Source organism: Bos grunniens, chromosome 4, assembly GCF_055505025.1.
Source record: "Bos grunniens cultivar Pamir isolate PY7600 chromosome 4, Bosgru_T2T1.0, whole genome shotgun sequence".
In the NCBI taxonomy this organism is placed as follows: Eukaryota; Metazoa; Chordata; class Mammalia; order Artiodactyla; family Bovidae; genus Bos; species Bos grunniens.
In genome coordinates, this window is record NC_141168.1 from 106,931,807 (window position 1) to 106,948,554 (window position 16,748).

The 16,748-nt window shown below is 42.3% G+C and overlaps 1 protein-coding gene across 21 annotated transcripts in view; it reads right to left on the minus strand.

Moving 5' to 3' along the window:
- Positions 1-16,748, minus strand: part of DYNC1I1 (dynein cytoplasmic 1 intermediate chain 1) — a 382,305-nt gene that overhangs the window by 23,758 nt on the left and 341,799 nt on the right. The window lies entirely within an intron of this gene.

Below are 16,748 nucleotides of genomic sequence, written 5' to 3' on the forward strand. Positions count from 1 at the left end.
CGCTGCCGCTGCCTCGGGCTGTCTAGCGAGCCTAATTAAAAACTTTGCACATTCACAAAGTGTCATAAAACTTCCCGAGATGAAAGTCCTCGGGAAGGTGAACCGCAGCTTTAAAGTTACTAGAACTGTCCACTGGCATAAATAAATACCGGGGGTGGGGGCGGGGAGGGACTCTTAAGGGGCTGGGGGCTGGGACGGGCGGGGAGGCGGCTTCAGACACAGTCGTGGGAGACATTCCACACAGGTGAACGGGCGGCCCGGGAACTCGGGGTGCTCGCCGGGCTACGCGATGCGAGATGTTGGGGGCCGAACCCAGGCGTGCTCTGCTCGCCGGGGTCAGACCCGCGGGGGAAGGCTCTGGAAGCCCGGGCAATCGCGGGGACCCAGAACCCTTAGCACGGAAGGCAACGCCTGCCACCTAGCGGCCGTTTTCCGTGGCTGCAGCTCTGCTTCCAATCCGACTCCGGGGCCAGATTTATACTTTAATGGTTCCTTTGCGCGGGAATGGGGTCACGTATTTTAAAGGGATCTGTAGCTCTTCGGGCACGTGAAACATCTTGCGGTTCTGAGATTCTGGTCTCTCTATCTAGGATCAGTTCACCCAAATCAGGTGGATTGGTGAGGCTCAATGCACTGTCCCTCAACCTCCGTGGAAGGCGAATCACATTTTCTAGCTCACCCAATATTTCTAAGAGCCCTGAAAATCGGTGTTTTGGGGGGAAATGCATTAACACACCCCTACTGCATACAAATGCTTTCCCTCTGGAGGGATACAATAAACTAAAATGGCACTCCTGATTTCCAGCGAATATTGTCACATCAAAATAGCACAGAAGTCAGAGGCAAGTATGAAAGTACACCAGAAATAAAACGTAATTGGACTTCATGAATTATTCATTCCATCTGGCTTGTCTTATTCTAATTTCTGCATAATGGCTTTACTAATCCCTGATCAATTAATGTAAAATGAAATTTAAATGATAATGAAAGCCCTAGAGATAAAAGAAATTAAGTATTCTTATATCCTCTGACAGAAATCTAAACAATGGGAGTTTTTTTTCCCAATGTCTTCATCCAGTCAGCTGTCTGTACCCTCTTCATGGGCTCAGTCGAATGCCTGTACAGGCTAGAGTAGTAAGACCAAAAAATGATAACACACAATATGAACAAGCAAATCCTTTCTGCAGAAAATGTTCAAAGAACCTATCTGTGGGGAATCAGCACCAAATATCTGAGCAAATTCCCAAGATATACTGTGAGGGAAAAGAAAAAGCCCAAAATCCACGTGCTCATGGACTCCATGAACTCAAAGTGGGAAAAATCAGTGAGAGGACAATAAAACTCCCATAGCCTGAACCTAATGCAAAAATTTAAGGTAGTGACTAAGTGATTTCTCCTTCCATGAATTATCTTGCTTTGGCATTGCTGAGACATGAATACAGCTGTAAGACTATTAAAGCAACAGAAGATTTTAGGTGAGACATTGCGTGTAGGGTGGGTGGTGTGTGTGGTCTTATTTTTAATTTAAGAAGTACCTAAAAAAACATGTAACACTGTGACCGCAAAAAGAATTAAATGGACATTACTTTTATAGTTTTGTATTTTACTCCTCTACATTATAACTCTTATGCCAATATAGCTATTCTATCCCATATTTGCACTCTAATTTGGACCTAAGATTATTCACCTATTTGCTATTGATGTAGCTTTTTCCCATCCTCTCTCACTGCTTGGACTAGATGATTCAAACTTACTTCTTCAGAGAATCTGAATATCCAGTGATACCGTAAAATAATATGATAATATCATCTTTTTTTTATTAATATATAAAAAAAAGGCAGGGTAGATAAAGTAGGTAGTCCTTCATTGATCGCTTCTGAGTATTAAATTCTCTTAGTAGAAGATTATTCCTGTCCCAAATTCTTGATTTTATAGCTAGCCAGTCACTATTTGTTAGAGAATATGAGTAACACATTTTTCTTAAAATCAAACAGTAGAAAAGATTTACACATGCTTTAAAAAGTCAGTTCTCAGGACCCTTTATTAATAAACTAGCTAATAGGATAACTGGGTATACAGAGGGGTAGACACAGATGAACACAGACATTCAATAAATATATAACTAACTTACAGTCCTTGCTTTGCTCAATTAGAAAACCATCCAGCTTTAAAGCCATCCAGGCATTTTCTAAGAAGCTGATATTATTTCATATGTTAATTCTCTCAAACTACATTGCTAATCTCTAGTGTTTCTTTCCTTTTCTCTTTTGGTGGCTTCCTTTTTTTAAAATAAACTTAGTCAAAACTGTAGTATATCTTGGATATTTTACCTTTTAAACATCTGGAAATAACTTTTAGTTCATCTGACCAAAAGCCAATTTTCTCATATTAAATAGTCTTGTAGTGAAATGCTAATATTCCCTTATCACCTCCTACCTCCAAGACTGAATCTTCCATTCTAAAAGTCACTATGCAAGTAATTCTAAATTATAGATTGTGCATGTTTGGGGCAAGGGAGAGGATTTATATTGTCAAAGGATTTGTTTTAACCTTGATAAATTTACAGGATGAAGAAGCCTTGGTCAGGATTGAAGGCATTAATAGGGTACCAAGGGAACCAGCATCCATGAACCAGTAGTTCCTAAGATTAGATCAGCAGATGCCATAGGCACAGGCTGATGCACTCATAATAGTAAGCACTGCTGTTCTGAACATTAAGTGCAGTTTTTTTCAATAAAGGAGCTTTCATTCTATCTTATTTGGGACTCAAAAGGTAAGCTGAAAACCTCACTGAAAATCTGTCTCAAACACTTAATATAAAACATCTCCTAATTTACATATATATCATGAAATATTAGCACTTTCATATAATACGTCAAAAGCATTAGGGCCTAAAGATTCTGTTTTTGAATTCTGAAACATAGATGCTTGTATCCACAAAGTTGTTATAGCTTGCTATGGCATTAGCACCAGTTTTAAACCACTACAAGTTTTGAAAAGGTGGAAAGTGTAGGGGCAAATTTGACCAATGATTTTTGAGGAGGAACCTGTAACATTATTTGTATGTATTAAAGAAAGCTACAGAAGCCTGATGATCTTAGATATTTAATCTGCAAAATACTAGGCCACTTAGCAAAGTAAATATCATTCCACTGTGTGTTACTGTAGAAAGTGTTTTTCAAGACAATCAAATTTGTCTTGAAAAAAAAAACTAGGCAAAAACCCCTTCACTTGTGTGTTCTCTTTTCTGATGCCCTGCTTGGTATTGGTGACCTGTCAGAAAAAAAGAAAAAGGAAAACTGCCTTTTAACGCAGCCAACAGTATGTGTGACACGTGCCAATGAAATAAAGCTGTAACAACCAGACAAGTTTCCAGGGCTGTGCCCCCAGAATGCTGAAATATCCAGACACGGATCAGCATGATTTTAATGCCCTGATTCTCGAAGTGGAGAAGTAGGCCACCAGTCACCTCCCAGACAGAGTTGAAGGGCAGGGAAGGGGAAATTACTGGGTGTTTGCATGTGCCTGACTCTATATACATATTGCCTAATTTAATTCACATCAAATCTCTGAAAGGTAGACAGTATTTACAGAAAAGAAAATGATAGTTCAGGAAAGTCAGTAGCTTTCCCGAGGTTGTACGTGGCGACACTGGAGTTGGTTCTTTGGTTTTTCTAGCTGTTAAGTACATTTTCTGTTCGCTGGAAATCTATGAAACACAGTGAAGGTCTTCAGTCTTCACAGAAAGAGAAGATCTGTTACCAGTCCTGGCTGCTATCCCATTCAATTCAACCCAAACTTACTAAGCACACATTATGTAACTTATAGGAAGAGTTAAAAATATCACAGTCAGAACGTTTCATTTCCTGAATCAGTTATTAATAATCCCAAGGCTGTTACCCTTACAATTCCAGGGACCCTTAGCATCTTGTGACGCTAACAGAAATCTTTCTCTCCAGCAAACTAAGAAAAAGGATGGAAATGGCCCTCTAGCCAGCAGAGATTAAAGCAGGCCATGCATTAGAGAGTAGAATAAAATGATGCTAAAAGCAAAGATCCGGGTTCAAGTTCACTCAATGCCGATATAGCCTTGGGTGAAGGACTCCAATTGAATTATATTATCTGATAGATGGGGATAAAACGAGGAGGATGGAACAGAAAAGGAAGTAGGAGAAAGTGCAAAAACTACGGACCTTGGGAAATTTCAACTTAGCATCCTTGGAGTTTATTTTCATCTGTAAGATGGAAATCTGGAGAAACTGACCTCAAGGGTTCCCACTGGCTTTGTGATTCTATGACTGTTCTGTGGTAAGAGCTGAATGGAATAAAGCATGTGAACGTTTAACAACGAGTTATTCAAAACTACATATTATAATTAAAGCCATCTTCCTTGATGTTCTGTGGAATTTATATCTCAGCAATTTTTTTACTTTGAGTTCATATTTCATCAAAATACACGAAGATATATGAAGGCAGTTTTCAGTGAAAAAAATGAAATAATAAAAGTAATAAAAGATTTATTTGACCAGTTGGAGAAGGGATAAAAAATATTAAATTTACATGCAAGAGGCAGGTAGTGAACTCTGTTCAAAAATGAACAGTTACAACATCCATCAGCGTTTTACAATAAAGACTTGATCTCTAGATCGAGCTTTGATTTTATAAGTACACTTCTGACAATGAGGAGAGCTGCACATTTTTCCAATCAGTTAAGTATAAAATGATTTCATGAGAGGTGCATTTCTATCTCCGATGTCAGAAATGTACCAAAGTCACATCCAGGAAATATAGTGTTTATTTTCCTCTATATGATTTATTTTCCTCTTATCAGACAGCTCAAGATGTCCCAGTGGGCTTTAGTTTTTTGAAGGCTGATGAAAAGGAATATTTTGTGCTAAAATGCCTCCGAACACCTCCAAACACTGCGGTTCTTGAGGTTGCATCTGCCTGTAAATGATTAGCTTTCAAAGCCAACTTAGAAATGTCGACCCAAACCATGAACCTTTCTTTGGGAGGGTGGGGAGTAGGGAAGAGGGTATCATATGGGTAGGTCGGACGGGGTGGACAACTAACAGGAGCATTTCTGTATTTTTATTCTGAGATACAAGGAAAGCAAATACAAGGAATCTTACCTTGAAAACTGTATCTTGTTGGGGAAAAAAATCATCATCACCATAATACTAAACAATAATAAGAAAATGTCCTTCAAAAATTGTCATGTGGGTTCTGGTGAAGTAATTAAATAGCCAGCCAGTTCTTCCAGGAAACATTAAAAATGTGAGACCACAATATCACTTAAAAAAAAAAAAAAACTAAAGGACCCCCAAACTTGAAGCTCACAAAAATGGATGCCTCTACCATAAAAAGAAAGTCCTTACACAAACAAATCCAAACTCACAAACCAAACCAAAAAACCAACTCTGTTGGCCCAAAAAAAGGTGCTGGGAAGTTTGGTGCTGTCGAACCAAATGGAAAACATTATTTGCAAACTACATGCTGGGTCCTCCTGAAGCGCAAAGTAGCCTGTATTTATCTTAATTTGTGTGGCTCACATTGTAACAATACTCCTGATACCCAAATCCTACCTTTACCTGCCTCTATCATGGTGAGAAATTCAAAGTCAGGCATAAACACTTTGGCTGAGCTATTCTTAACAGAGTTAAGTAGAGTGAGTCTGTTTGTTGTTTGGTCGCCTCAACCAAAAGTACATCTGAGGACTTTAATTTGAATTAGTTAATATAAAATAATTAGAAAGAAGGCTCTAGAAATCCAGGAATTAAGCCTTTGCCTCTGTATAAATGTAGAAGTTCTGCTGAATAAGCCACATAAAAGGTGTTTTTTTGTTACACTACCTTCCTCTCCTGCTTATTTGCATGAAAAATCCTTCTAATCCAGGAGGCGCCACCAATAAAGAGGATAATTATCCATATAAAAGAATGTATACATATTCACAGGTTTTGACTAGTATTTGAGTGTTTAAAGTCACGGGAAAAAAACCTACAAGCTTCGCCTCCCTCGTTCATAAAGGAGTATATTTCTCCCTACACAGGCACAATTTTTATGCACATCAGCTGCACTTAAGGGTTCGCCTTTAAAACGGGTGTTTTAGTGAAGCCTGGAGAGAATTACTGTGAAAACACTCAAGCTGGGGTGCTCTCCTGAACTGAACTGTTTGGGTTCATCTTAGCTGCTAGGGCGCTTTGGGTAAGTTCTGCCTCCTGACTGGGGGACAGGCAGAGCAGAGAGTGTCAATTGATGGTTGGCTCTTTGGTACCATTCGGGTGGTCATTCTCTGGACTGCTGGCTTCTCTCTGATACAGACTCTGTGACTATAGAAGGAGGCAAGCCAGTTTAAAAAGAGACCTTCCCTGGTTACTGCTGCCCCGACTCTATTTCTACCACGGGTGAGTGGTTTCACACCAAACATGATGCTAGTTAAAGAAACATTCACTGTACAGATAACGTTCAGGTTGATGAGAGACTGTGTTAGGAGGGAGGAGGGAATGGGTAGAGACTGATGTTTAGGACATGCTGGTGGAGAGGGATGACCTCGGACTGGGCCTACACAGCCAGAAGTGTGGTTGTAGCTGTACCTTTAAAGGTTAGAAAGACAAGCGAGGATAGCGGTGCTTGCAGCCTTAAGCAGCTTTGCGTATTTCTTTGTTACTACTTAGGGTTAAATTGCACAACGGCATTTTGTTAGTGGCTAGATTCAGTGGTGGAACATCTCCACTCTGGTCTAAACTGTCCACCTCCATCCAACTCTAGCGTCTGGCTTACAAACTCTCTCCCCATTATAAATACATTTATATGTAATGTATATTTGTATATATATTTATAAAATACACATATATATGTAGAAAAATGGGCTTCCCAGGTGGTACTACTGGTGAAGAACCCACCTGCCAACACAGGAGACATAAGACATGTGGAATTGATTCCTGGGTCAGGAAGATCCCCTGGAGGAAGGCATGGCAACCCACTGCAGTATTCTTGCCTGGAGAATCCCATGGACAGAGAAATCTGGTGGGCTACAGTCCATAAGGTTACAAAGAGTCGGATACGACCAAAGTAACTTAGCACGCACGCAAAAATATAAATATATAAATTTAGAAATACATAATTCTTAAAGATTTAAAAAGATAAAAGTATAAGCCTAGATGGAGTTCCCAGGTGGAACAGTGGTAAAGAGTCTGTCTGCCAACTCAGGAGACACAAGAGATGAAGTTTCAATCCCTGGGTAGGGAAGATCTCTGGAGAAGAAAATGACAACTTGCTCTAGTACTCTTGCCTGGAGAACCCCATGGACAAAGGAGCCTGGTGAGCTACAGTCCATAGCGTCGCAAAGAGTCAGACACGACTGAGCAGGTGTGCAGGCATGTACATAAGCCTAGATCCATAGATTATATCTTCCCTGGTGGCTCAGCTGGTAAAGAATCTGCCTGCAAAGTGGGAGAGCTGGGTTCGATCCCTGGGTTGGGAAGATCTCCTGGAGAAGGCAAAGGCTACACACTCCAGTATTCTGGCCTGGGGACTTCCATGGACTGAATAGCCCATGCGGTTGCAAAGAGTCAAACATGACTGAGTGACTTTCACTCTCACTTCACAGAGTACATCTTGACTCTCCCTCCACTCTTATGTCTAAATTCTACAGGGTAAACACGTGCCAGTTCTCAGAGCTAACCTGACATTAGTGGTCACACTACGTTTAGTAAATACAACATTTAGATGAATTTTGTTTCTTTTCAAGAAGCCATATACCCAAATACCCATCTTTAAAATCTAATGGTAAATTCACCTAAATAATTAAATATCCCATTCTACCTGCTCAACAATTCAGTGTATATCGTGTACATTCAATTTTGCTTCCCAGGTGGTGCTAGTGGTTAAGAACCTGCCTGACAATGCAGGAGACATCAGAGACATGGGTTTGATCCCCAGGTCGGGAAGTTCCCCTAAAGGAGGGCATGGCAACCCACTCCAGTATTCTTGCCTGGAGAATCCCATGGATAGAGGAGCCTGGTGGGCTGCAGTCCATGGGGTCACAAAGAGTTGGACTTGACTGAAGTGTCCTAGCACAGCACACATACATACATAAGAAAGGCACATTTTCAAAGGGTCAAGGCAAGTTTTTTTCTGGGTCTGCACCCCTGCATCTCCTGGTGTCAAATGCAATGTATTTTTTAAAATAGTATATGTAAGAGTGGGATAGCTGACAATTTTATTTATTTTAATGGTGGAAACAGTGTATTTATTCCAATTGGCACAGAGAATCCCACACAGCAGAAGTTCAAAACATTCATTTCAGAGACAGAATACATTTGATAGGCTTCCTGCTTACCCTCTTTATTGATTTGATGACCTATTTTATTTTGCCTAAGCCAAGTTGAAATTAACGTCTGTTCAAACTGGAAATACCAGCTAAGCATGAGATGAGGTGATTCAGGACATTGGAGATGGGCATGAGAAAATAACTTAGTATTAATGATGAACTCTGGACAATTTGCAAGGCTAAGAGGTCACATGAGGCTGCCCTAGATGGACCTACCCTGGTTTGATCCAAACACAGCTATTCTGGGGGATAATGAGGAGTTTTAATTTATCTTCCAACATCAGACATAACATGCAGATTAGATCAGGAGGTGAGGGTGGAGGTATCTTTGAATTTCATAATTATCTGGGCTTCTCAGATGGCTCAGTGGGTAAAGAATCTGCCTGCCATGCAGGAGACACAGGAGATACGGGTCGAGCCCTGAGTCAGGAAGATCCCCTGGAGGAGGAAATGGCAACCCACTCCAGTATTCTTACCTGGAAAATCCCATGGACAAAGGAGCCTGCTGGGCTATTACAGTCCATGGGGTCACAAAGAGTTGGACACGACTGAGCAACTAAGCGTGGATTATGTACATGGTTGTATCTGTTATTTGTCATTCTCACTCTCTCTTCAAACATTAGCACTTAGAAGGAGGATGAGGAAGGCAAGTCCTCCGGCATATCACTGAAATGAAAGGGCAAACGCTTCTGCTCTGGTTAAAAGAGACAAGAAAGGATTCAGCAAGCCCTGCTTGCACAGGGATAAAGACCAGTCAGCAGGGCGAATTTTAAGTCTCAAAAGTGTTTGTACTCCTATGGATTATTCACACATGCCTGTATAAATATTTAACAGGTATGTGTTGGTGGGTGACTGTTTGGGGGGGGCGGGGGGGTCAGGGGTAAATGCACAGGAAGCAGGAACACAGGCTAGGTCTGGCTGTGACTTGATGATTACATTCTTGTGGTTTCTTTCACAGTTCAAATGTTCTCCCTGAGTGAGCTTAAAAAACGGAACCCCCTCCTTCTGTCCCCCCCCAAAAAAGGGAAGAAAAGAATTTGATGACTAGCATAGGCAGTTTTCTAGAAGGCTGATTTTAATATTTGCGACCTTATGTTAGGAAGGGAGGGGAAGAAGGGGTGAAAATGAGGATAAATGAAGAAAAAATAAGTCAGATACCACCTGAAGGTCATGTTTATTACAGAGGCAGCCAGCAGGGCTTTGGGGTTGTGGGGAAAAATGCACTTTCATCCAGGAAGTGTTAATGGCCGCAAACTACTGATTTTGTTCATCATCTTCCCTGTGTTAAGGGTTATGCTCAAGTTACTGTAACCTTTAACTTTTTATTTTTATTGTGTTTTTCTTCTGATGCTTTAAACATTTTAACAAAATGCTAGCAGAAATAGACATGCTTCAGGGCCCTCTGCTAGAATTATGTAATTTTTAAGGAGATGTTTCCATCGGAGTTTAAAATAACCTTACCTACCTTAACAAAATACATTATTTCACTTAAGCTCTTCAAAAGTATTAATTCATCAACAATGACTTACTGAGGACCTACCATATTCTTCCTACTTCGGGAAATCAATAGAAAGACAAGATGTGACTGTTCAGAAGGACTTGGAGTCCAGGTAGGAAAATAAAAATTATGAAGTAATAAGAGAAAATTGTTTCCTTGGGAGCCCATTTTCTCATATTGTTCCAAAAGGACTTATGTTGTCTTACAAGTTAAACAGACCACAAAAGTAAGAATAAACACACAACAGAGCCAGGTGAACAGAGAGCTAATAGGATCCTGAGATAAACTGATTATCACAATCTGGTAGTGAATCAGCTCTATATTTCCTGATAACTAAGACAAGGGTAAAACCCATCATGTCACAGGGAGGTATGCAGATTTCCCCATCTGAAGAAAGGAAAAAATATGAAAGAATGTCCTCAAAGACACATTCTTGGGGAAAACTCAAGGAGGAATTTACCATGTCTGTGAATCTCTGGAAAAGAGACTGGCTTTCTGGTTTGTTTATACTAAAGAAAGTGAACAAGTAGGTAGCCAGGTGCTAAACTCTGTGGTACAGATGTTAGGAGCCAGAGGAATTCGGAGATTGGGAAGATGGCGTGTTGGTGGTTACCGTTAGTCTGATGTGGTCAAGGAAGGTATTATCTGGGACAGGTGATGGGACCCGCCTAGAAAGATGCACAGACTTTGATAGATGGTAAGGAAGCCAGGCAGTGGGTGGGGGGAGAATCATAACATGAAAAGACTTGGCCGTGAACATCAGCAAGGAATTCCCAGATGGAAGATGAGACGTGGGGACAGGCCGTGGAATCTGAGGATTTGTCCTGTGGAATAACAGGAAATCATTTTTGTTTGGATAGAGTCGGGGGTAAAGACATGTTATGAATGGTCTTGGGTATAGAGTTAAGACTTTTTTTTTAATGCAATAAGCTACTCATTTATTAAACATGTAGTGATAAATATACAGGGCATTGGTTCAGAGATGTCTAACATTCATGTGGGAGTTTTCAGCTTTTCTACTGTAGAAAACAGAAGCAGCGGCACAGTGGGGCTGGAAGATTTGATTTATATATTAAACATGGTGCATTTGAGTCTCTGGAGATGATACTCAGGTTAAGCTGGTGGTCAAAATGTAGGTCTGAAACTGAAAGAGGGGAAAAGCTTGAAGTCCATGGCAAAGAATCTTTCACAAGAGATGTTGAGGAAGAAGACAGAGGGCTGCAGGAATGAGTCCTAGGCAGACAGTATGATGCCAGATGAGGACTAAAAAGAAGCCATCACACTCAACAGTTAGGGGGTTCACCAGTGATCTTGGAGAGAGAAGCATCAAAAAACTAATAACAGTTGGTCAAGGAGTGGCCAGGAAATATGGCTGCAGGTGGACTGCAGGCATGTTGGCTCTTTGATTGGTTTGGCAAGCTAACCCAAATTTTTGGACATGCTTGTGATAGTTAAAGTCATCCAATCACAAACCACCTATATCTCAGTTCAGTCGCTCAGTCTTGTGCAACCCCATGGACTGCAGCACATCAGGCTTCCCTGTCCATCACCAACTCCCAGAGCTTGCTCAAACTCATATGCATCGAGTTGGCCATCCAGCCATTGCATCCTCTGCTGTCCCCTTCTCCTCCTGCCTTCACTCTTTCCCAGCATCAGGGTCTTTTCTAATGAGTCGGCTCTTCGCATCAGGTGGCCAGAGTATCTCCAAGATCTCTAAGAGGATCCTAGTGTTACCAGGGTTTGTGTCGAGGGCTGCTTTCCTTATTCCATAAGACCACCCCCTTGCCACTTTGATGTACCATCCTTGGTATTTCAGACCATTTCTTGTGGAGCTTCATATCTCACACTTGGCAATAAGCCTGGCAAACAGGAGGCAGAGGAGATGCACTGAAAGTGGGTATTGATGCAGGGAACATCTGGGTGCTGCCCATCTTTTTCTGACACCTCTGAGCAGAGCCTTGAACTTTCCCCTGATTCTTTGGGCTCTGGAGTCTTTCTTGGTCTCCCCGGGGCCAAACCTCTGCTTTTCCTGATGGGTTCTTGATTCAGCATCCTCCTAAGACTCTTATTCGAGCATGCTACTTTGGTTCGAACCTTTTCCTTCACTGTGCTACCTTAAATATTATCTCTGATGAAGAGCACCCCATCATGGCAAAGGGGTCAGCACGTTTGTACAGAACGGGCACCAAAGCAAACATGAAGGACTGTTCTTGTGGAGGAAGGTGATATGAAATGTAGGCTGGGACGGTAGGGAACCCAGTTAGGTACTTCCTGTGTATCATAAGAACAGGGCATTGGGAATTAAACGTCTGATGTATTTTATCTCATTGAACACAAACAAAAGTAATCTGTGGACTTAAAACACTACTATGTACCTGAGATTCTTTTTAAAACATTCAGTTCTATTAGTGTGGGGGTGGAGGGTGGTGGAAGAGAGGAAGAGAAAGAGAGAGAGACTGACTGAGAGGGAGATAATTTTTCATGAAATATTTTTACATTCACATATTCTTATGTTTATTTGTCTGGAGAAGAAGAGAGATACCTAGAAACAAGAGAATGTTGTATTGATGGTAAAAGGTCCTGAATTGAAATCAGTACCCCGCAGGGACTAGACATCCTGCACCAGTTTGTAAATGTATTCTGAACACAGTAATAATGATGAGATGGGTCTTTGGCTTCAGGGTCAACAAACTTACTTCTCTACAGAGCTACCGTACAATCCAACAATCCCACTCCTGGGCAGAAAACTATTAGCGAAAGGATAGACACACTCCAGTGCTCACTGCCGCACTATTTACGATAGCCAAGACATGGAAGCAACCTGGAAAGTTCATCAACAGAGAAATGGATAAAGAAGATATGGGGGGGGGCAGTGTATACACACATACACAATGGAATATTATTCAGCCATGAAAACAAAATAATGCCACGTGGATGGACCTAGAGACTGTCATCCTGAGTGAAGTAGGTCAGACACAGAAAAATACCACATGATGATATCGCTTATATACGGAATCTCAAAAAGTGGTACAGATGAACTTATTTATAAACAGAAATAGAGTCACAGATGTAGGAAACAGACATGGTTACCAAGGCGGAGAGTGAGGGGAGGAATAAATCGGGAGACTGTGAATGATATGTGCACCCTTCTATATAAAATAGATAACTAGTAAGGAACTCCTGCACAGCGCAGGGACCTCTACTCAGTACTCTGTAAAGACCTATATGGGAAAAGAATTTAAAAAAGACTGCATATATGTATAACTGATCCACTGTGATATACAGCAAAACACAACATTGTAAAATCAACTGCACGCCAATAAAAATTAATTTTAAAAAAACTGCAGCGATAACAACTGATGTTACTTCTATACTGTGGAAGAAATTTCTATGCTATAAACTCAGGCATTTAAAGATGAAGCTATTAATGTAAGTCCATGACTGTTATGCAAAATCCCATTCACAAATGCCAATAATCAGGAATTAAATGTAGGAAAGTCCTGTAGGAAGCAACACTGCTCCCCCCACCCCCAAGCAAACAAACTTACTTCTCACATTAGCTATAATGCATCGACTATTCCTGCAACTTTCCCTCACCAACCATGGGTCCTTCAAGGCTCTGCTGCCCCTGGGAGCCAGCTGTGGAGGGATTAGAACTCTTCAGGCACTAGGGGTGTGGGTGTGGGTGTGTGTGTAAGAACATCAGGAGACTCTCATTATTGTTAAGCTGTTTGTCCATAACAGCTTAGCTTTTATCACAGGCTAAACTGTGTTGGCCCCAAAAGTCACTGTTGAAGTTTTAACCCTCAGCACCTCAGAATGTGACTATTTGGATACAGCCTCCAGAAAGAGGAGGTGATTAAGGTTAAATGAGATAATGGGGGGCTTTAATCCAATGTGACTGGTGTCCTTATAAGAGGAGGAGATTTGGATATGGACAGGCACGGGGGGAAGACACAGGGGTAATATGGCCATCCACAAACCAAGGAGCGAGGTCTCAGAAGACAACCCTATCAGTACCTTGATCTTGGACTTCCAGTCTCCGGAACTGCAAGGAAATAAATTTCTATTGTTATAACCATCCCATCTCTGATACTTTGTTATGGCGACTCCAGCAAACTGATGCAGCTCTCAAAGGAAAAGAGAAAGAAGGCTCTCTTTTTTCCTTGGCTTCCAGTGCACACCCACACGGGCACACACACTCTCTGAAATTCTGAATTTATGGAATTTCCCCCAAGAGCGCAAGACCGAACACTGCGTGGACTTAACACGCAGTCAGCGACGGCAGGCCCACCCTGTGTCTTCCAAGACACAGGGACAGCAGAGCCTCTTCTTAATTTTCAGCTTCACCTTATATCACACCAGTAGTTCTGCCATGTGTCTGAGACCACTGGGACAAGGGAGGATGGAGACTGGAAAACGCTGTGCAACCTCAATACCAATGTGCCAAACCATTGCAGGGACCCAACTGAACGGGAACCAGAAACGACTGTTCTGTCTGATTCAGTTTCTTTTGCCGGAATACAGAGCTATTCCCCGCCCTGAAATGAAGCTTGGAGGGTGAGGTAGGGATGGGGTGAGAGGGCAAGCAGGCAGGGTAGCCAGCGCAACTAGGGTCCCCAGGCAGAGCCCTCCTCTCCTGGGTTGTTAACCTTTCAATTCCAGAGCAGGCAGGCTCCTGCCAGGCTCTCCTGTGTGCTCAGTCCTATCCTTGTGACCCCATGGACTGTAGCCTGCCAGGCTCCTCTGTCCCTGGAATTTTCCAAGCAAGAATACTGGAGTGGGTTGCCATTTCCTACTCCAGGGTATCTTCCCAACCAAGGAATCGAACATGCATCTCCTGTGTCTCCTGTATTGGCAGATGGATTCTTTACCATCGAGCCATCTGGGAAGCCCACTCATTTTCAGTCTCCTTTAAAGGCTAACTCCTGCATAATGGGTTCCTGAGGCTGGAAAATTTTCAAAGAATTTTTGAATGCATCTCCACAGCCCCTTCTCTTAACAATAGCATCTATCAAACGGCGAAGGGAAGGCTCTGTTTAAAAGCACCGACGGCAGATCACAAGAATGTGTTTGATTGCCAAAGTGACTAATTTATTTTTACACAGTATTAACGATGCTACAATAACTAATATCTATAGCCTGGTTTTGACAGTTTATTGCAAGTGTTCCCATTGTTTAAATAAAGGAGAAAAAGGAAGAGGGAAAAAAAAAGAAAGTATGGAAGAGAGTGTTTTATTTTGCTACATTTCCATTTGTTAACAAAACTCCCCATAAGCAAAACCAGAGGTCATTAGCAAACAACCAAAACATGCCTGTCTCCAGAAGAATAGAGCTCCCTTCATCATTCAAAATACAGCTCTGCTGAAAACCCAAATCAGGACAAATCCTTAACATGAAAAATTCAGTGCAGGCTTGAAACCACCTGACTTTACTTTGGGTTTGTGCTCCTTAAAATTACCTAGAAAATACCATAATCTTCCCATCGTGCGGCTGGATGTGGGCCAGGGCCCTGGCTCCAGAGGCAAAGGGCAAAACTAAGAATCATGTCTGAACAGACAGCTCCACCCTCTCTCCCAAGTCCACTTGGCCTCGTGACAAAAAGTGAGGTCTGAAGCGCATTCATCCAGGGCCTGGGTTTTTGGCCCAAACTCAAGACTCTGAGGACAAACAAAAATGAAATCCAAAATGTTATCGTTCTCACCTTTAGAAGTCAGATGGGTTTAATAGGTACTGCATGTGGCGAGTGGTTCCTGTTTCCCATGTAATCGGGAACAAACAGAAGCGCGCTCACTTCTAGCTTTTTGTTCAGGAGAAGGATCTTATAGCTGAGAGTTTACATTCTAAAGTGATTTTTTGGTAATAATTATGCATATGTGTGTGCATGCAAAAAACGAGATCAAGAGAGTGCGAGAGAGATTTCCATACAGAACCAAATACGGTGAAAGTGAAAAGCCAACCCTGAGGAGCGTGCAGCCACAGGGGCCCCACCATCGGGGCCGTCCGCCTGGCACGGGTGGCTCTGGACTGTGGGCAAGCCTCTCAGTGCCCGTTACTCCCCTTCACTGAATGCTTAGCTCTTAAGCACGCCCTCCCCCCAGCGCCCACCCACTCTGACACCCCCACTCTCTCAGGCTTTGGATGGGTGAGAGCCAGGAGAGACTGTCAAGTGATTTTTACCTCCTGCTGAGCTAGTGACAGGCTCGGTACAAATAGCTACATTGAGAAAGTACCTCCATGCCACACAGCCAGAGCCAGGGCTCCAGCTAGACAGTCCCGGGATATGAATACCACCATCTGATCCCATGGGGCAGATCAGCACTGAAATGGACCACGTGTTCCAAACGTGCCCCCCCACCACCACTCCTCACCCCCTAATCAAAACCCTCTGCTCTAGCCAGTTGGCTGCATTCACAATCCCCTCTGCACACTGGATCCCTTCTGGCCTTCAAGCTTGTGTTCACACTGCTGCTTCCTACCACTTAAGAAAAAAAGGATTCTCTCTCTTCCTGGTAAACCAATCTTGAGATCCTTATGAAGGCCTGCTGACCTGAGCAATCCCCTCTCGGACCCCTACACACACAGCGATGTCTCTTCCTCCCAGGCCCCCATCTTTGTTTTCTGTCTTCTTCTTAGGTTCTCTGTCTGTGGTTGTCATGAGTCTTGTTATATTTAAATATATCTTTCTTTAATAAATGATGCTACGAATCAGTCCATCCTAAAGGAAATCAACCCTGAATATTCACCGGAAGGACTGATGCTCAAGCTGAAGCTGCAATACGTTCGCCACCTGATGCGAAAAGCCCACTCATTGGAAAAGACCCTGATGCTGGGAAAGATTGAGGGCAGGAGGAGAAGGGGGTGACAGAGGATGAGATGGTTGGATATCATTACCGACTCAATGGAAAATAAATCTGA